The 21,762-nt window shown below is 39.3% G+C and overlaps 1 protein-coding gene across 5 annotated transcripts in view; it reads left to right on the plus strand.

Moving 5' to 3' along the window:
- The window catches only part of CDH19 (cadherin 19), a 73,902-nt gene that overhangs the window by 5,554 nt on the left and 46,586 nt on the right, over positions 1-21,762 (plus strand). For 4 of the 5 annotated variants that reach the window (XR_010610120.1, XR_010610121.1, XM_065667925.1 and 1 more), the window contains exons 2-3: positions 5,812-5,901; positions 12,743-12,833. The exons of the other annotated variant lie outside the window; for it this stretch is intronic. The gene's annotated coding sequence lies outside the window, so the exon portion shown is untranslated. The remainder of the gene's footprint in view (positions 1-5,811; positions 5,902-12,742; positions 12,834-21,762) is intronic. 5 annotated transcript variants of the gene reach the window in all.

Here is a 21,762-nt window from a genome sequence, read left to right on the forward strand (position 1 = left end):
CAGAGTCTTCCCACATGCACACAACAGATTCTCCCCTCACATACCTCTTCGGTCTGTCACCCATGTACCTTTGGGGTCTTTCCCTGAGCATCCACAATCCCATCAATTACTGGTTCCACAGGCAATATCTGACTGGAATCCCCCATTTGAATCCTCTCAGCATCCCATATGAGTCCATGAATATATCTGTGGCTGTGACTGGGCGCTCTTGGCTTTTCTCCTTTGCTGGTGACTCCCACAGACATGGGTGGATGCTGACTGCAGCCAAGGTGTTTTGCTGTTCTGGTGTCAGGGCTCCTGCCCTGTGCAGAGGGGTTCACATCCTAGCGCTGCTAGGACCAGCCATGCACATATGGATAGGCAGCAGATTTCTTAAGATACATCAGCAGGAGAAGCTAACAGAGCAGTCCCGCAAACTGCATGCAATGGGGAGCCTGAATCCCTCTCAGATGCTAACCCAAGGCCAGATCCTGAAGCATTCTCTCTTGATAGGCAGAGCTAGATATTTTCACTGCCAACATCCAAACAACTTGCTCTTAGCAACCCAGCATTAACAAAATCCCAAAAAGTTGCTGTTACACAGAGTCTTTAAAACCAAATGTATGAATAGTTACATTTTAAAAAATATTTCCCTAAAATGAAACTATTGTCACAGGAGAAAAGAAAATATAAAGCAAGAACTTACACTCAAATGCAGTGTCTACAATGGGTTTGTTGTATCCACAAAGCATTCAAAGACACTCTGAAATATAAATTTGTAAAATTTATAATTGCATTTTCTGGATATATTATGCAAACTGGAAATGTAAATAAGTCAAAGGTGTGAATAACTCATAAGTTGTCATAAATCATGGATTTCTGCTTTTCTGTCCATTTGGGATTTTGTTGTGTGGTTTGCCTTTTTTTTTCTTTCTTTTTCTTTCTTTCTTCTGATAGATAACCTCTCCAAAATAATAGCTGATTTCCAAGCAGAGAAATAGTGCATACGTCTGAGCTACTATAAACTGATTCAGTCAATTTTGTTTGAAATGAAAACAAGGCAGCATAGCACAAATATGATAGACAGTGTTCCTGAGTATTACTAATCATAAATGTCAGAGAGAGTAAAAAAATATACTATTTCAGTAGGACATTTGAAGATAAACTCTGCTGGAACAATTTCAGTAGCCTTTTGCAGACAGCAACTTCAGATTTCTAGGAATTTGTAGTTGCTTTGTATTTTGTTGTATGTTGTTTTCTTTTTCTAAGTCGGTGTATGTTGGAGCAATACTCACTCTATCTAAATAAGGAAAGTAAGGTGAACCCACAGGCTCATGCAGAAGAACCTCTTGGAGAATCAATTTACATCAGTAAAAACCTGAATTCCTATTCACTTGTAATGAATTAAAAAAGTGAGCATTTTAATGTATATGTGTCAAAATCACAGAAAACTATAAAGTGAGGAAATAAAGAAAACCTAGGTTTGATGTTTTTTAATATCCAAAAGAAACATATTTCTTTTCTTTCCACACTACGACATAGTATTTATTTCTGTATGACACTGTGATATCATTGTAGTATGACATTATGATCATATTGATCATAAATCATTGTAATCTTATGGAGAAATAACATTCTAGTAATCAGCTGTGTTAAGCAGGGATTAAAAATATGTGAGAAAAAGTTTCCTGAAGACTGGGAGGTTTTTCAATATACTGAAAAACATGAAAAAATGTCAGCTTTTCTGGATAACATTATTCCCCTAGTCCAGACAAATAAGTTCTAAAAAGGTGCTTATATGATAATTCAAAGTATCCTGTACCAATAAGATAGTGTGTTTTAGAAAATTTCAAACATTATTTTAAGCCAGTTAATATATGAATCATTTTTTGGTTTGGTCTATTTTTCTTCACTGTAATCATTTATCTCTACCTAAAATGCAAAAATAATATGTAACAGAGCAAATGTGAGTTATTCTTCTAAATGTAAATTTGTACTGACATATTTAGGAAGATGTACCTTGAATTTCAATAATAGCAATATGAACTCAGAAGTGAAACAGTTTGATGAAAAATAGAGTATTTCTGTAGGGATGGCCATAAGATTAAGAATGCAGTTCATCTGTAGCTGCCCCTTGGGTAATCTGTTTGCTTAAGACCTCCTAGACAGAAAGAGGGTGATTTAGACTTCATATGTTAGTTACCTTTCTTGCAATACAGTAAAACACAGATGCCTTTCTTTTTCCATTGACTGTTGGAGCAGCTTGCATAGACATGTTATACTAGGTTTTAAACTTTCAGGTGCTTAAAGTTAATAAATGTAGAATTAATAAATGCAGTATTAAGAAAACATGGGAGTCTCAGGCTTTATTATTAGGTTATTAGCAGGCCTATAATATCTATGTGTCCACAATAAGCATTCTAATATTTCACCTTGTAGATATAATTTTTTAATAAAAAGGAAATTTATTCAATATTACATTCTGTCCTTCTGGTAATTAAATATTTTTTCCTACTTGATTTAGCAACTGTATTTAACAGTCAATAAGTCTAGGAGCAAAATTAATTCATACAAACAATACTAATGAAGGTAATGTAGTAAAATAGTGAAAAGGTAACCAAAAAAAAAGCTAAAAAAAAATAATTGGAAAAATCAAATATTTCGAACAATGCAACTTTGTTCAAGGCTCTGATATATCTTCGTCAAAGTGTCAGTGGGTAACTGAATGTTTTTTACTCAGCAGAAACTGTGAATAAGTTTGATTTAACTGAGGCAGAGAGGCTGCAAATTGATTTCTTGATTCATTTAGGACACAGTCAGAGGTAGCATACAGAAAACCCTGGGGAGAAGAGGACAGCGTTATTATTTCCTTACTTAATAGGTGTAAAAGGTTGGAACTCTGTCAAGTGGCAGCAAGTTCATCTGTGTAAAAGACAATGTAAGATATTTGCCCGTCAGACACATCGATTTCTTCATGCAAGGGACAACCATAGGTGACAGCCTCAGCAGCCACTGATGGCTTGCCGTCTCCTGCGTATGGGGGAAGGAGATAACAGGAGGATGCTGAGCCATCCCAGCCCTGCTGCCAGTCACACCATGTAGTCAGGCGTGTAGGCTGCAGCTGCACTGCTGACAAATCATGGAAGGTTTATTAATCACAGCCTGCTCGTTCTTGTCCTATATTGCTTCATGAAGTTAACAGAGAAAAACTGGTTCAAAACCAGTTTAAATTCAGAGAAAAAAAAAAAAAAAAAAATTTGCATATTCACATAGCTCTGTCAAGAGAGGAAATTAATCAAAAAAAAAAAACCAACCCAATGTTTTTCAAGTTCTGAAATACCTAATTGCTCCACCGCATGTTTTTCACATGCAAAAAATCTCTGCTTTTCCTTTAAACACCAACATATTTGTAAAAAATATTAATAAAATACCATGGAAAACTTTTTCTTGTATTTTTTTTTTAAAGAATTTTTATTTCAGTATCTTGCACTGAAATCACAATGTCTTAAAGATTTTTTGAGGACATACTTCAAGAGTAATTGCTTTAGATTTTCATGGCATCTCCACTAGGTAGCTAAATTAGATATTTACATAAAGGTCTGCACTTATACCACTATTTACCATTTATTTTAAAAATAGGCTACATATATTAAAAAAGGAAACGATCTGTTAGCATGCTCATTAAATCACACATAGGCTTCTTAATATGCAAACATAATTAGGGGTGGTTTTTATCATTTACGAGACCACAACCTGTCTGTACAGCAATAGTACAGCAGTGATGCCAAGAGTGTGTTAAAAAATACCTTTGTTTTTAAAGCTGGAAAGTTTTTTACACTTTGAACTTCTGAAATACTTCTTAAAATGCAGAAACTATATATATATCTTTATATTTTGTTTTCCAATATTTGTAATGCACTTTAACTCTCCTGTTTCTAAATCTATGATTAAGAAAACAAAAATAATCATAATCATAATGTCTTCCTCTTGTAGGTTACATTTATAACTGGAGAACTTTTTATATGTTTTGAGATTAATTTGCCATTTGCAACCTTAATAATGATAACCTTAAACCCATAGAGTTCAATTTACACCAGTAAACTCAACTCAGGCAAAGACTTCTTTCTGTAAAGAATGAGAAATGCAGGAGGATTGTTGGTTATCAGATGGGTAAAATGATTAAGACAGATTGAAGTACTGTCTTATTTTCACTGGTTCTTGTATTGAACCAGTTTGTGGTATTTATGGATCAGTTAGGAAATTGTGGTAAAATCTTATCAAAAGGGACTATCTTGAAATATTTTTCATCTGCTTTCTACACAGAAAAAAACTCCAGTTTTGGGGGTGTTGTCTAAACATTTCAAAGAGGAACAAATGTGGATTTAGATGTAGTGAGGTTGTAAGTAGTTCTTAGATATTGTATCAAGATGCTCGATAAACTGAACTCTACACAAGAAAAGCCCTGTGACATGAAGAGGTTAACTTCAGGCTTGAAAAGAAACAGTACCATCTTTACTAAGCTGAAGTCATTAACCTGATGTAAGCATAAGCATCCCAGTCACTCTCCTAATTTAGCAAGCATTTTCTCCCTTCAAACCTCTGTTGTACAAGTAATAAATGACCTGACTTTTTTTTTTTTTTTAATTTTTTAGTTTGTTCAATTTATAGCATATGATTTATCTCTTCAAACAACAAAAACCAAAAGGGACTCACCAGGGCCCACAAAAGTGGCTGGTGTCAGAAGAGAGGGAAAAAAACAGCCTAAAGTCGTGGTGCTACTAAAAAAAGCTTATGTTAAACTAAGCTGCAAACTATCCTTCACGAAGTCTGCAGAAGAGCAAGGTGTCCTGGGTTCAGCAGTAGCAGTCATTTTTCTCCTTAGTAGCTGCTGCAGTGCTGTGTTTTTGACTTTCAACCTGGGAGCAACACTGATAACACTGATGGTTTCAGTTGTTGTTAAGTAATGTTTACTCTGACCAAGGACTTTCTGAGCCTCATGCTCTGCCAGGGAGGAGGGGAAGCCGGGAAGAAGCAGAGACAGGACACCTGACCCAAACTGACCAAAGAAGTATTCCATACCACAGCACATCATGCCCACTATATAAACTAAGGGCAGTTACCCAGAAGGGCTAGATCACTGCTTGGTTGGGGCTGGGTATTGCTTGGTGGGTGGTGAGCGGTTGTATTCTCTTCCCTTACCATTATTATTATTGGTGGTAGCAGTAGTGGTTTGTGTTATACCTTAGTTACTGGACTGTTCTTATCTCAACCCATGGGAGTTACATTCTTTTGATTCTCCTCCCCATCTCTCCGGGAGCCGGGGCTGGGGGGAAGAACGGAGAGTGAGTGAGAGAGTGGCTGCGTAGTTCTGACTTACTGACTGGACTTAAACCACAACAGAAGGTAAGCACCTGAGGAGGTAAAAAGGGAACTTCTTACAATTCATTTAGCATTTAGCACAAAAAGAACTGAATTTATAACACAGAAAAATATTTCACTGAGATCCAGTAGAGGAAATGCTCTTCAAGGTGAAGTGCTTTCATTGCACATGAATTATGTGGCCTGTATACTGAAGAAGTTGTTGTTTCCACAAAGATGACATTATAAATACAAATAGACTGAATTGCAAGAAACCTGATAATAGATCATATTTTACCTCAAGATTGCCTTTTCACATATCCTGCTTGGTCTCTATTTGATATCAATATTTGAAGAAGAAATCAATCAAGTCGTGTGATCCACAGGTAAAAATGCCATCTTTTCCTGCTTATATGAACCAATTGGATTTTTATGAGATGACTTTTTTTTTCCTTTTGATTTTCTTTAACACAGATAGATATTCCTTTGAAGCATTTCAGAGAATTTGATCATCTTGGATTTTTTGAACTTTAAAATCACTTACAGTTCAACCATTTCCTCAAGGTAAAATATATTTTTTTCAAGCAAATTGCAATTTTGCATTTATGTCTACATGGGTTTTCAGCCAGTTGCATAATTTTGTTCTCAGGGGTTTTTTTAGTTTTTTTTTTTTTTTTTTTTTTTAACAAAGCAGTAGTGAAATTGTGATGCACTACTGAGTGAAGTTTCTACCCAAGTAATTAAGAATATCTCTCTATTTTTCAAATACCCTGCACAGAAAAATATCCTTCCATTCATTACGCTGACGTATGATGTCCTTTGTGGAGGCAGCTAGATAGATTTCTATGATTGAGACCCTAATTTCCAGAGTGGCCTTTTAATTCTGAGTGTCCAGAGGACAGATAAATTTTTTCAAATTAACACTTATTTTGGCAGGCTAAATAGGCTGTAGCATATGTAATACAAAATTTATATGTTCTGTAACAGTATTTGAGGGGAAAGAAAAAAACGCCACCAGAGCAAGAAAAACTACATAAAACCTAGTTTTATGTCAGAAGTCTTGAATTATAGGATATCTTCTAATAAAAAAAGATAAAAATTCATAGCAGACCTCTAAAAAAATCAAAACATGCTGAACAGTAGTAGAGGTTGGAGAAGGACGATGAGAGGAAACCTATCATCAAGCCTGCTACCTATGTTATCTCACAGCTTATAAGAGATTCCTAGACAAAGCAAAACTTACCTCAAGTCACAAAAAAATAGTGACATATCTAACAGTTTCCTGTTCTCTTTCACTTTTGTTAACAATCTTTTTATCTTTCTGAATAGTTTTCCACATCCTGTTGTTCTCAAGCCATTTATCCACTACTAGCAAATCCTGGTCAATATTAGGAAATCAAGTAAGGGATCTAGGAGACCAGCGTGGTTAAACAAGGAGCTGCTGGGCAAACTCAAGTGGAAAAGGAGAATCTATGGATTATGGAAGGAGGGGCTGGCCGCTTGGGAGGAATATAGGACAGTTGTTAGAGGATGTAGGGAGGCAATTAGGACAGCTAAGGCCTCCTTGGAACTTAATCTTGCTAGTCGGGTTAAGGACAATAGAAAGGGCTTCTTCAAATACATAGCAAATAAAACTAACACAAGAGGCAATATAGGCCCACTGCTGAACGAGGTGGGTGCCCTGGAGAATGAGGATATAAAGAAGGCAGAGGTGCTGAATGCGTTCTTTGCCTCTGTCTTTACTCCTGCAGTCTCTCCCCGAGGGCCCCGGATTTCTATAGCCCCAGAAGGAGTCAGGACAAAGGATGAGTTTGCTTTGGTAGATGAGGATTGGGTTAGGGATCAGCTATGCAATCTGGACATCTGTAAATCGATGGGTCCAGATGGAATGCACCCGCGGGTGCTGAGGGAACTGGTGGAGGTCATTGCTAGGCCACTCTTCATCATCTTTGGTAAGTCATGGAAAACACGAGAGGTGCCTGAGGATTGGAGCATGGCAAGTGTCACGCCAGTCTATAAGAAGGGCGAGAAAGAGGACCCGGGTGATTGTAGACTGGTCAGCCTTACCTCCATCCCTGGAAAGGTGATGGAACAACTCATTCTTGACTCCATTTCTAGGCATATCAAGGATGAGGGGGTCATTAAGAACAGCCAACATGGTTTTATGAGGGGGAAGTCATGTTTGACCAACCTTATAGCCTTCTATGAGGAAGTGACTAGGTGGAGGGATGATGGTAGAACGGTAGATGTGGTTTTTCTTGATTTCAGTAAGGCATTTGGTACTGTCTCTCACAGCATCCTCGTAGATAAGCTAAGGAAGTGTGGGCTTGACGAAAAAGTAGTGAGGTGGATCGAGAACTGGTTGAAAGGAAGAAGGCAGAGAGTTGCGGTCAATGGTGCAGAATCTAGCTGGAGGTCTGTGACTAGTGGAGTCCCTCAGGGGTCGGTGCTGGGACCGGTGCTGTTTAATATTTTAATCAACAACCTGGATGAGGGAACTGAGTGTACCCTCAGCAAGTTCGCTGATGACACAAAACTGGGAGGAGTGGCTGACACACCAGAGGACTGTGCTGCCATTCAGCGAGACCTGGACAGGCTGGAGAGTTGGGCGGGGAGAAACTTGATGAAATTCAACAAGGGCAAGTGTAGAGTCTTGCATCTGGGGAAGAACAACCCCATGTACCAGTACAGGTTGGGGGGTGACCTGCTGGAAAGTAGCGAAGGGGAAAGGGACCTGGGGGTCCTGGTGGATAGGAGGATGACCATGAGCCAGCAATATGTTCTTGTGGTCAAGAAGGCAAATGGCATCTTAGGGTGCATTAGAAAGGGAGTGGTTAGTAGGTCAAGAGAAGTTCTCCTCCCCCTCTACTCAGCCTTGGTGAGGCTTCATCTGGAATATTGCGTCCAGTTCTGGGCCCCTCTGTTCAAGAAGGACAGGGAATTGCTTGAAAGAGTTCAGCGCAGAGCCACAAAGATGATTAAGGGGGTGGAACATCTCCCTTATGAGGAGAGGCTGAGGGAGCTGGGTCTCTTTAGCTTGGAGAAGAGGAGACTGAGGGGTGACCTCATCAGTGTTTACAAATATGTAAAGGGTGGGTGTCAGGATGATGGAGCTAGGCTTTTTTCAGTGATATCCAGTGATAGGACAAGGGGCAATGGGTGTAAACTGGAGCATAGGAAGTTCCACGTTAACATCAGGAAGAACTTCTTTACTGTAAGAGTGACAGAGCACTGGAACAGGTTGCCCAGGGGGGCTGTGGAGTCTCCTACGTTGGAGATATTCAAGGCCCGCCTGGACAAGTTCCTGTGTGATGTACTGTAGGTTACCCTGCTCTTGCAGGGGGGTTGGACTTGAGGTCCCTTCCAACCCTTGGGATTCTGTGATTCTGTAATATTCTCTAAAACGACTCAAAATACCTGGGAAAAACAGGAGACAGCTAGCATGGCACAAAATTGAAATCTGAAAGCATGATGTGCAGTGAAATTCCACCCAGGGAGAAATATAGGTGTCAGTGTGCTCTTTAAGTTGAATGTGAAGTGGAAACTTTTGGGTTCAACATCCTGTTGAAAGCTGGCACTAGACTTAATATGCAAAAAAAGTATTAAATAAAGCAACATAAAATAAAATAAAGCTGCAACAGCAATTCCCATCTGGGCTGTTCTTTCCACACTTGCTGGATTAAGATAAACAACTGATCTACCCAGGAATCTTATGAAAAAGAACTACAGAATTCATTAATCTAGGGAATTAAGTCATATAAAATTGATTCTCTAAGACGTAGAAGTTATAGGTAGATTTGATGATTAAAATGTCCCTATACATTTACTAGAGCAAATTTTCCAAATAATGTTTATGGTATTTATAATATCTACCAATGTTATTTTGGAAAGTTGCAGTGCAGCAGGTTTGGTTTATTATTTTAATCTGTATAATTGTTGAATGTTGCATTAAACACTAGGTGTGGAGAAGGAGGACAAATTTAAGTAAACAAAAAGAAAACTTGTTCTCAGAATTAGTGGGTGATCTCAATTCAATATAAAAGATTTTCAGTTCATGATCAAGAAGCTGAAAATTAGGGGATTGTCTGAACTAAGCTAATATATTATTATTTTTTATTAATTTATTTTGTCACATCCATCTTTGCGCCAGACAGCATAACCGTTGCCTATGCCACACTTAATCCAAAAGAGTGCAGTGCCCCTAAATAAATCATGCTGCCCATGGCAAAATTATGTGATTCAAATCTGCAGATTCTTCAAGCAACTTCTCCTTCAGTCTTGCTCTTCCATATTTTGTTACCTGAGCAGTGTCACTGCAAAATCTGTGGTCTGAGAACAGCAATAATTGACTCCAGTCCTGTTGTTTCCACTAGATAGATAGCAAAATTCAGTGTCCTGTCCTCTGTTACTGTTAAATCTATGTGGCTTTTAAGGAGTTTAACATCTCAGTTTGGGGAACTTTTTAAAAATAAGCTCTTATAAATTGATAACATATCTCACAGCCTCTCTCAACATGGAAAACATTAGTGTTACCATGTCTTGGTTTCTTGTTCCTTTTCACTTTCCACTTTTGTTTAGGATCCTTTCTAGTGTGCAACTACTTTTAAGTCACCAAGGAGCAATCAAAGCCCATTTTTCACTAATTAAGGAAATTATACCTATTTGTTATATATATATATATAAAAAAAAAAAAAAATCCATGGACTTCATAGATCTAAATATTTTAAGACCATTACTGTCTGCAGGATATGAGTTCTGGATTATACAAACTAGTGAATTAAGTCTTTGACCATTCAGTTACTATGGAAAATTTATGGACTTCCCAGCTTCAGCTGGCTTCTAATGAATTAAAATCAAAAAGTCTCAGACTCCTGAAAGAAGGAAAACTATGTAGAAGAAACTAGTTTTAAAGCAGCGTAATATCCATAGAAACCTATTTCTGTGATTTCTTTCGTAAGAACTTATTTTAGGGGCAAATTTAAACAATCTGACTTAGTAAATCAGGACATGTTTGAGAACTCATACATATTCATACGCTTATATGCATTGAACTTATTCACTTGGCTGTGTAGGAACCAGAGAATGAACGCTCTCAAGCCTGATGAAGGAAAGGAAAGGAAATGTCTACAAAGCAGGCATGCTGATAGGCAGGTCCAAGGCCAAGAAGTGGCTTGAAAAGTATCCACTCATTTCAATGAACTTTGAAATGTTATTTATTCACTACAAATTTCCATGGGCCACTGTGAAGCGATGAAATTTGAAAGAAGTATACAATGTCTTATACACTAGTTTCACAACAAAATATACCTTTCTTGATGAAGAGGTCTCCTGTTCCAGGATTTTCTTAAAATATTACTTCCTAGAGGAAACTTCCCCACTCCTCTCACAAATATATTAATTCCTGCAGTTATATTATTTCCCATGGATTGGAAATACAGTCCATGCTTGTTTTTCTTGCTCTTCTTGAGCTGCTAGCTGAATTTACATAAGGCATATAGAAGTTATTAATATAAATAATAACATAATTTACTGAAATAGTGATGACAGAAGTAGTCCTGGTCATATTTTGCCAAATAATCACCATAAGTCTCTAATTTTTATAGTCAAGTTTCCAAGGTCAGACACTGGTTGTTATATAGTTGCTTCTCTTTAAGAAAATTAATACTGATAATGGTATGAAATTAGTTGTAGAAAGTAAATTTTACCTGTAATATACTTTCAAGTTTCATTTAGTTTAGTGTTGGTTGTTTTGCAGGTTGGCTTTGTTTTATTAAGCATGACCTTGTTATTTTGTTTCTTTATTCAGAAAATTTATTCATGGAATTAACATTTTACCTTTACAAATTCTTATTTAGAAGAAACATAGAAATCCTGGATCTATTAGCTCCTCAAACATGCATCAACTGTGGATGTTTGGTATTTGCAAAGGCCTCAGGTCTCATGTTTCTTTCTTAGTTCAACTCCCAAGGTTTCTGTCTTCTGCTTGTCAATACGGTTCTTTATGGATATTTGAAATCTTCTCAGGCTAATTCTGCCTTCCTTAAACTTAGCTCCTTTTATGACTGCAAAATTTCTTTTGGTAACCTGTGCTATGCCACTTCATCATCAAGGTCTGATAACAATAAAATCTCTAATATTCTTAATCCTTTCTCTACCTCCTTTGTTCTGGAGAAAATACATTGACCATGTAACAAACCACACTAATGTCAAAGCACCAACACCAGCCTTTGTTGGTTTTAATATTCTTTTAAAACAACTGGGAGAGTACTTAATACTTAAGAGAGTGCTCTGCTTTCTACCAGAAATGGGGATCTTGCACTGAACTTCTGCAATTTCTACAGATTTCAGTTGAAAGAAAACAAAATCCATAAAGAAGTAATATTTCTGAATAACTTTAATTGAGCTAAACTGGATGCACCTACAGATTTTAGCTAAGTCTGACTTTTAAAGTTGAGGTGAAAGCTGAAACATGCAAAGGACCTGCCTGCAGGTTTCATCAGCCCTACTCTTCAGAAGCGTGCATAGAGACCAGAAGGCAATTAATCTTGTGGATTTCTCCTGTGGACTGAAAGTCCCCTGGCCCAGCACAGTTGATGCTCTTTTCCAATGGAGGTCTGACTGCTGTCTAGCTTCCTTCTTTCTTAATCACTGATGGAAAATCAAGTCTTGTATTTTAAACAGCAAACTCTTTTATTCTCTCACCACTCACCATAGAATCATAGAATAGTTAGGTTTGGAAAGCACCTTAAGACCATCTGGTTCCAAACTCCCTGCCATGGGCACTCGCACTAAACCATGTCACCCAAGACTACATCCAGCCTAGCCTTGAACACTGTGAGGGATGGAGCATTTACCACTTTGTGCAACCGATTCCAGTGCCTTACCACCCTTACAGTAAAGAACTTTTTCCTCATATCTAGCCTGAACTTCCCCTGTTTCAGTTTTAACCCATTACCTGTTATCCTGTTGCTACAGTCCCTGGTGAAGAGTCCCTCACTGTCATCCCTGTATGCCCTTTTCAGTTATCGGAATGTTGTTATGAGGTCTTCATGCAGCTTTCTCTTGTCCAGCCTGAATACCCCATGATTCATAGCCTATAAAGCCATCCTAGCCAGGATTTGCTTTTAGAGTGAATTCCTATTTCTGCTTCTGGCCTACACTTACTTCTTAGCTTAAGAAGCTTATTTGAGTGAAAGAAAAAGTAGGTGATGCAGTTCAAAGACTCTGGGTTTGATTGTGCATTTTAATATTCTAGTAATACATTAAGTACTGAGAATACCTGCTTACTTGAAGATACAAAAGCTAAGGCTACAAAGTACATAAGTGCTCCTGAAATAGTCAAAATAACCCTGTTAATGACTCCAGCTCAACAATATAATACAGCTCAATTTATTTTTTACAACAGGTTTCTATGAAGTAAAATATCAAACGAAATCTGTGCAGGGAGGCCTCATTGGGAGATAGCACTGAACAGAGAACAGCAGAGGCTCACACAGGTAACGGGGGGAGAATGATACACACAGATTAAAGAGAGGTAAAAAACATGATAAAGATGCAATAAACTGTTACTGCAGATGAGTTACAGTGGTGGAGCCAGAAATGACAGATGAGTAGGTACTTCAGTCTTAGGTACAAACAGAAAACCAGTTTTTAAATGAAAAATGGGGAAAAAAATGAGGAGAGAACCTCATTGCTTCAGTTTCTTGGGGAGAAAGGAAAATTCAATGTAGGCTAAGAAAGTGAAGAATCATTGTAGTAAGGTAAAAACTGACTGTAAAAGGAAATAAATGAATAACAAGTTAAAAAAGAAACTGAACAGAAAATATGCTGAAATAACAAAATATTTTCCAGATTCAAAGAAAACTGGGTATCTGACTTGGTTCTATCAAGAGTGTTAGTCCAGAAGATAAAAAATCTTATCAACTAACAATAACAATCAGCTGAACTAATATCATCTGAATTTTGGGGGTTACTTTGAAGTCTTTAGCCATTTTAATTCTGTTTTCCATTGATTCCAGTGCTTTGTGTGGGTTTCTTTCTTTGTTATTATGTTTTCTCTTCTCCCCTAAAATAATGTAATACACTTAAAGAATGACCAGAATTTAAGGACCTGAGATAACAGTGTGTTAAAAATACAGCATTTTGCCTGCAGTGTATGTGGGTGTTCAAGGCATCAAATAATTGCTAGGAACTTCTCAAGAGCTATTTCCTACATAATGATATAATATATTAAAATAACAACCCAACAATAAAGTATAAACTGAACACTGACTTTTAGAAAGGCACATTTCAACACAAATTCCAATTGTGTTAGAATCATAGAATAGTTAGGGTTGGAACGGACCTTGAGATCATCCAGTTCCAACCCCCCTGCCATGGGCAGGGATGCCTCCCACTAAACTATGTCACCCAAGGCTCTGTCCAACCTGGCCTTGAACACTGCCAGGGATGGAGCATTCACAACTTCCTTGGGCAACCCATTTCACTGCCTCACCACTCTCACAGTAAAAAACTTCTTTTGTCCAATCTAAACTTCCCCTATTTAAGTTTTAACCCGTTACCCCTTGTCCTATCACTATAGACCGTAATGAAGAGTCTTTCCCCAGCATCCTTAAAGGCCCCCTGCAGATACTGGAAGGCTGCTATGAGGTCTCCATGCAGCCTTCTCTTCCCCAGACTCAACAGCCCCAACTTTCTCAGCCTGATTTTATATGAGAGGTGCTCCAGTCCCCTGATCATCCTCATGGCCCTCCTCTGGACTTGTTGCAACAGTTCCATGTCCTTTTTATGTTGAGGACACCAGAACTGCACACAGTACTCCAAGTGAGGTCTCACGAGAGCAGAGTAGAGGGGCAGGATCACCTCCTTCGACCTGCTGGTCACGCTGTATTTGATGCAGCCCAGGATACAGTTGGCTTTCTGGAGTGCAAGTGCACACTGAAGCCGGTTCATGTTAAGTTTCTCATCTAATAACATCCCCAAGTCATTCTTCGCAGGGCTGCTCTGAATCTCTTCTCTGCCCAACCTGTAGTTGCGCCTGGGATTGCTCTGACCCAGTGGTAGGACCTTGGACTTACCATGGTTGAACTTCATAAGGTTGGCATCAGCCCACCTCACAAGCGTGTCGAGGTCCCTTTGGATGGCATTCCTTCCCTCCAGCTTATCAACCGGACAACACAGCTTGGTGTCATCAGCAAACTTGCTGAGGGCACACTCAATCCCACTGCCCATGTCAGCGACAAAGATGTTGAACAAGACCAGTCCCAACACCGATCCCTAAGGGACACCACTCGTTACCTGTCTCCAGCTGGACATCGAGCCACTGACCACAACTCTTTGTGTGCGGCCATCCAGCCAGTTCTTTATCCACTGAGTGTTCCACCTATCAAATTGATATCTCTCCAATTTAGAGAGAAGGATGTTGTGTGGGACAGTGTCAAACGTTTTGCACAAGTCCAGGTAGATGACATCAACTGCTCTACCCCTGTCCATCAGTTCTGTAGCCCCATCATAGAAGGCCACCAAATTGGTCAGGCAGGATTTGCCCTTAGTGAAGCCATGCTGGCTGTCCCCAAGCACCTTGTTGTTTTTCATGTGCCTTAGCATGCTTTCCAGGAGAATGTGCTCCAAGATTTTGCCAGGCACAGAGGTGAGACTGACTGCTCTGTAGTTCCCTGGGTCATCCATTTTCCCCTTCTTGAAAATGGGGGTTATATTTCCCGTTTTCCAGTCATCGGGAACTTCACCTGACTGCCGTGATTTTTCAAATATGATGGCCAGTGTCTTAGCAACTTCATTCGCCAGCTCCTTCAGGATCCGCGGATGGATTTCATCATGTCCCATGGACTTGTGTTTGTTCAGGTTCTTAAGATGGTCTGGAACCAGATCCTCTTCTACAGTGGGCCCAAGGTCTTCATTCTCACAGTCCCTGCTTCTGCCTTCCACGACTTGTGTGGTGTGGTCAGAGCCTTTGCCAGTGAAGACCGAGGCAAAGAAGTCATTCAGAACCTCAGCCTTCTCCAAATCCTGCATAGCCAGTTCTCCCGAGAGCTTCCTCAGGAGGCCTGTGTTGTCCCTAGTCTGTTTTATATTTGCTACGTACCTGTAGAATACTTTCCTGTTATCCTTAACATCCCTATCCAAGTTTAATTCTAACTGGGCCTTAGCTTTCCTAACCTGGTCCCTAGCTTCCTGGACAACATGCCTGTATTCTTCCCATGTAGCCTGTCCTTGCTTCCACCTTTTATAAGCCTCTCTTTTTTCCTTCGAATTTTCCTCGGCATCTCCTTACCTGTCCAAGGAAGTCTCCTGGCCCTCCTGCTGCACTTCCTTCTAGTTGGGATGAAACACTCCTGAGCTTGTAGTAAGTGATCATTGAATATCAACCAACAGTCTTGGGTCCCCCTCCCTTTTAGGGCTATATCCCATGGAACCTTTCTAAGCAGGTTCCTGATTTTCTGATTAATGGACTTTAGTCAAAAGGGAATTTATATTTAATAAGAATGTCTCAAGGTATCTTAATTCGATTCAAAGTAAGGTGTATGTTGAATGATAATGGAAGCATAGGCAGCATTTCTGCTACTCATTTTGCAGGAAGAGGTATGTTGCATGTATGAAGTAGCAAGATTATAAGAGAAAATTGAATTTTATTTCATAGATAAGTGTGAGAGTGATGGATGAAATTTATGCTCTGATATATCGTAAAAGAAAAGGTAATTTGACTATGAAGTATGTCAAGACCTAGGTTGCAGATATGATGCAACTTAGATTTTTTTTTGTAATATACTTTTTTACCTGAAACTATTCTTTAATGTATTAATGTAATAACATCAGAGGGTTGTAAAGTAATTTGTATCCTTAAAAATATCTTTAAAGTTAATAAGTTTTGGAGACTGTAACATGAATAACTAGAAAAGGCATTCTTTTTTTTAGGATTTTTTTAATTTTTTTTTTATGACACATAAAATATGATTCCTTTAGAAAAAGCCCCAAACATATGCACAATTTGCAAATGTGATGGAATTTGTTGAGCTATACCTGGAATATTTTATTCCACATTTTGAAACAGGACAGAAAAAAAAAAAAAAAGCCTTTTAAAAATCTTTGACATGAAATTGATTATGCAACACCCTTTATTTGGCCTGGATGACCTAATGCTCTGTTCCTATCCTGTTCTGAATACCTCGGTGCCTGGAAGGTGCTTACAAAGTTTAATGGAATCAAATAAGAGCTGTATTGGATTATATCTTTGGTGTGTGAGACAGATAGAAAAGTATATTACCTTTCATGTGATTGATATAATGAGTGAAGAAAAACTATATGTTCCTGGTAGTACAGCCAAAAATTGAAATATTAAAAAAGAGAGATAAGGGAGCTTTTAGCCAGTTTTCCAAGTAAGTCTTTTCCATCCCTAGTTCTCACTATTCTGAAAACTACAATTACTGATCAGTTTGTTGTCTCTATTGAAAAGCAGGTGAATTCTATCCTTTTTTGTCTGATCTTATTGAGGTGTTTCTGAGGGAGGTGTATCTTTCATCATGTTTCTAGCTGACTTCCACTATGGTGGTGCACAGACTGCATGCATATATGTATGCAAAACACGTTCTCTGCTCAGAAATTTCAATTACATATTTAAACTGTATTATGTATCAGAGGAATTTTTTCTAGCTTATAATGAAAACAATACAATTAAATGTTCCCTGCATTATTTACCTTAATGTGTTTATTAATAGAGCACAAAGTGTGTTAATAAAAATTTAAAAAATGGTTTTCTTTCCTTTTTTTTTTTTTAATGGGTAGTTTCTTTAACTGTTTGTAAGGGACTGTTTTTATGGTTATTTATTTCCTCTACAAATGAGCACTAGTAAACATTTGAATCTGATTTCAGTCCAGGTTCCACTGGCATAGACTGGATGATTTCACTTAAGGGTGTTTCTGATTTACCTCATTTTATGTGGAAAATTAACTGTAAAGCCAAAATCACCAGTCTAACAATAAGTCAAATTATAGTGAAAAGCATTTGTTTAACCAAAATGTTAAAATTTCTCTTTATCCTTTGGTGTTTCATATTTGAAGGAATTAAATCTCTTTGAAAAGCATGGGAAAGGTGACTTCATTGCATTATTAGCATTAATGTATGCAAAGAATAATTATGAGTGGAAACAAAAAAAAAAAAAAAAAAAGCCCTTAAGCATAAGGAGAGTTTTGGAGAATTTCAGGATGCGCTTTCCTGAAAATCATTTGGCAAACAAATTCAACTGTGAATCACAGAATGTGGTCCTATATATTATTATGATGACAAGTGGTTCTTCAGTAGAGTGGTACCCTGCAGAGCCAAAAATGTTCCATTAGGATTTGCCCAGTGAATCAAATATCTTGTAATTGGATTTGTTACTTCTCTACAATAAAAAGCAAATGCCAAAAGGCAAGAATTTCTGTTTTTACTGTGTGCATGTGTTAGACTTTTTAATCAGCAAAATATTTATGCAAAAAGACAAGGGTTTAGTCATGATTTTCTATAGAGAAACTATCTTAAAAATAAATAATAGTCATAGTTAAGGAAAGCTGCAATTAAAACTAAACATTTACTTATTTTTAGTGTAGAGAGTGCAATGTACCACAAGTACTGGCAAAACTGAATCTTTTATCATCTCAACTTCTGTTTACTGAACTGATTTTTTCAGCAGAATAAAATTGCTGAATTTATTTAATTACTGCAGAAAATGAGCATAATTTTTCATAAAGTTAAGTCCTAAGGTAAGCATTTCAATTTTTCTTTATCTAGGAAACATCTGGACTGAAGAAGGATGTAGCTGTCTGGCAGAATAATATGTGAAACAGGAGTAAATGTAATAATTAATTTACCATCTTTTAGACAAGAGACAAAGATATTCCTATTTATTTTTTCTTTTCTTTTTCTTCCTTACAAGAGTGTGAAGTAGTAACACACCTGTCTTTTCTTCTATGAAACTTCATCAATTACTTCTTCAGTTAATAACATGTGGGAAAGCTATGCTTCCAAAAAAAGAGAAGATGTCACAACAACCAGGGAGAAATACTGGAGGTTTATTTACCTCTAGGGAGTCTGCTGGAGCTTTGCGTGTGTCAGTGTGATATTCTTTGTGATACCTTCTGGTCCTTTGGAGGATTTCAGTACACTTGAAAGAAACCCTTAATTTTAGTTTATTATTTTTGGATGTTTCAGATTTAATTTTATCTTGGTTCCAACTGAAAAAGCTAACACAAGCACTCACAGGGAAAGTTTACAGTAATATGGAAAACAACAAGGTGGCTGGTGACAGCCAGCATGGCTTACCTAAGGCAAATCCTGCCTGACCAATTTGGTGGCCTTCTCTGATGGGGGTACAGAACTGATGGACAGGGGTAGAGCAGTTGATGTCATCTACCTGGACTTGTGCAAAATGTTTGACACTGTCCCACACAACATCATTGTCTCTAAATTGGACAGACATAAATTTGATAGGTGGACCACTCAGTGGATAAAGAACCGGCTGGATGGCCGCACACAAAGAGTTGTGGTCAGTGGCTCGATGTCCAGCTGGAGACAGGTAACGAGTGGTGTCCCTTAGGGATCGGTGTTGGGACTGGTCTTGTTCAACATCTTTGTCGTTGACATGGGCAGTAGGATCGAGTGTGCCCTCACCAAGTTTGCCGATGATACCAAGCTGTGTTGTCCGGTTGATAAGCTGGAGGGAAGGAATGCCATCTAGACGGACCTCGACAAGCTTGTGAGATGGGCTGATGCCAATCTTATGAAGTTTAACCATGGTAAGTCCAAGGTCCTACCGCTGGGTCAGAGCAATCCCAGGCACAACTACAGGTTGGGCAGAGAAGAGATTCAGAGCAGCCCTGCGGAGAATGACTTGGGGATGTTATTAGATGAGAAACTTAACATGAACCAGCTTCAGTGTGCACTTGCACTCCAGAAAGCCAACTGTATCCTGGGCTGCATCAAATACAGCGTGACCAGCAGGTCGAAGGAGGTGATCCTGCCCCTCTACTCTGCTCTCGTGAGACCTCACTTGGAGTACTGTGTGCAGTTCTGGTGTCCTCAACATAAAAAGGACATGGAACTGCTGGAACAAGTCCAGGGGAGGGCCACAAGGATGATTAGGGGACTGGAGCACCTCTCATATAAAATCAGGCTGAGAAAGTTGGGGCTGTTGAGTCTGGGGAAGAGAAGGCTGCATGGAGACCTCATAGCAGCCTTCCAGTATCTGCAGGGGGCCTTTAAGGATGCTGGGGAAAGACTCTTCATTACGGTCTATAGTGATAGGACAAGGGGTAACGGGTTAAAACTTAAATAGGGGAAGTTTAGATTGGACAAAAGAAGTTTTTTACTGTGAGAGTGGTGAGGCAGTGAAATGGGTTGCCCAAGGAAGTTGTGAATGCTCCATCCCTGGCAGTGCTCAAGGCCAGGTTGGACAGAGCCTTGGGTGACATAGCTTAGTGTTAGGCATCCCTGCCCATGGCAGCGTGGTTGTAACTAGATGATCTTAAGGTCCCTTCCAACCCTAACTGTTCTATGATTCTAACATCAGATAGCTTTTGGTTCCAACCATATACAGTGTTTACCTTAGCCAGCACTCCAAAAGGTCACCTCTGCAGAATGAAAACAGTCTGGTGGAGTTCCGCCTACCAGAAGTTTATCCTTAGACACACACACAATTCTCCTAATGGGAATGGTGTTTGTGACTCTTTCCTTGTACTGATAGTCTTTATAGATGTGTTCAGTCATCTTTACAAGACTGTTTCAAAAGAGCTGAAAAAAATAGCATTGAGAAGATTTGGGTCTCCTTCTGCAGCAGTCATGACTGAAGTGTTTGTGGCTGCACTTGCATCTCTGTGTACAGCATAAAGTGAAATAATGATTTCCAAAATCATAAGAATCTTTGTCCACAGAACCACAGCAGTGGCAGCATTCACTCAAGGGAAGTTAAACACAGGAATATTGAACTAGACCCAGAAATATTGAGTTGGGCCCAGCTACATATATCTGCAGCAAACCATAGATCAGGAAACAAGTTTCTCAGTTTTAAAAATACTGGTGGAATAGGGCTGAAAAAAGCAAGAAATTGACTATCAGATCATGTATGCTCACATCCATTCGGAAATAGGTATTGCACAGCCAGGTTTATACGACAAAGTTCAAATAGTATAGAGTAGCACCAGTTGTCACTGGCTTTAACTCAGAAAAAGGCCAATTTCCCGTGTTGGTTTACTCATGTCTTTTTGTGATTAATATAATTCCACTAAGGGAATAAGAACCTGGACTTGTGCAAAGCATTTGACACTGTCCCACACAACATCCTTCTCTCTAAATTGGAGAGATATCAATTTGATGGATGGACCACTCGGTGGATAGAGAACTGGCTGGCTGGCCGGCCGCACACAAAGAGTTGTGGTCAATGGCTCAATGTCAGGCTGGAGACCGGTAACGAGTGGTGTCCCTCAGGGATTGGTGTTGGGACCGGTCTTGTTTAACATCTTCATCGCTGACATGGACAGTGGGATTGAGTGTGCCCTCAGCAAGTTTGCCGATGACACCAAGCTGTGTGGTCCGGTTGATATGCTGGAGGGAAGGGATGCCATCCAGAGGGACCTTGACACGCTTGTGAGGTGGGCTGATGCCAACCTTATGAAGTTCAACCACGCCAAATGCAAGGTCCTACACCTGGGTCGGAGCAATCCCAGGCACAGCTACAGACTGGGCGAAGAAGAGATTCAGAGCGGCCCTGCAGAGAAGGACTTGGGGGTGCTGGTCGATGAGAAAATGAACATGAGCCGGCTTCAGTGTGCGCTCGCAGCCCAGAAAGCCAACCGTATCCCAGGCTGCATCAAAAGGAGTGTGACCAGCAGGTCGAAGGAGGTGATCCTGCCCCTCTACTCTGCTCTTGTGAGACCTCACTTGGAGTATTGTGTGCAGTTCTGGTGTTCTCAACATAAAAAGGACATGGAACTGCTAGAACAAGTCCAGAGGAGGGCCACGAGGATGATCAGGGGACTGGAGCACCTCCTGTATGAAGACAGGCTGATAAAGTTGGGGCATTTCAGCCTGGAGAAGAGAAGGCTGCGTGGAGACCTCATAGCAGCCTTCCAGTACCTGAAGGGGGCCTATAGGGATGCTGGGGAGGGACTCTTCGTCAGGGACTGTAGTGACAGGACAAGGGGTAACGGGTTAAAACTTAAACAGGGGAAGTTTAGATTGGATATAAGGAGGAAATTCTTTCCTGTTGGGGTTGTGAGACACTGGAATCGGTTGCCCAGGGAGGTTGTGAGTGCTCCATCACTGACGGTGTTTAAGGCCAGGTTGGATGAAGCCTTGTGTTGGATGGTTTAGTGTGAGGTGTCCCTGTCCATGGCAGGGGGGTTGGAACTAGATGATCTTGAGGTCCTTTCCAACCC

Source organism: Lathamus discolor, chromosome 2 (assembly GCF_037157495.1).
Source record: "Lathamus discolor isolate bLatDis1 chromosome 2, bLatDis1.hap1, whole genome shotgun sequence".
Lineage (NCBI taxonomy): Eukaryota > Metazoa > Chordata > Aves > Psittaciformes > Psittacidae > Lathamus > Lathamus discolor.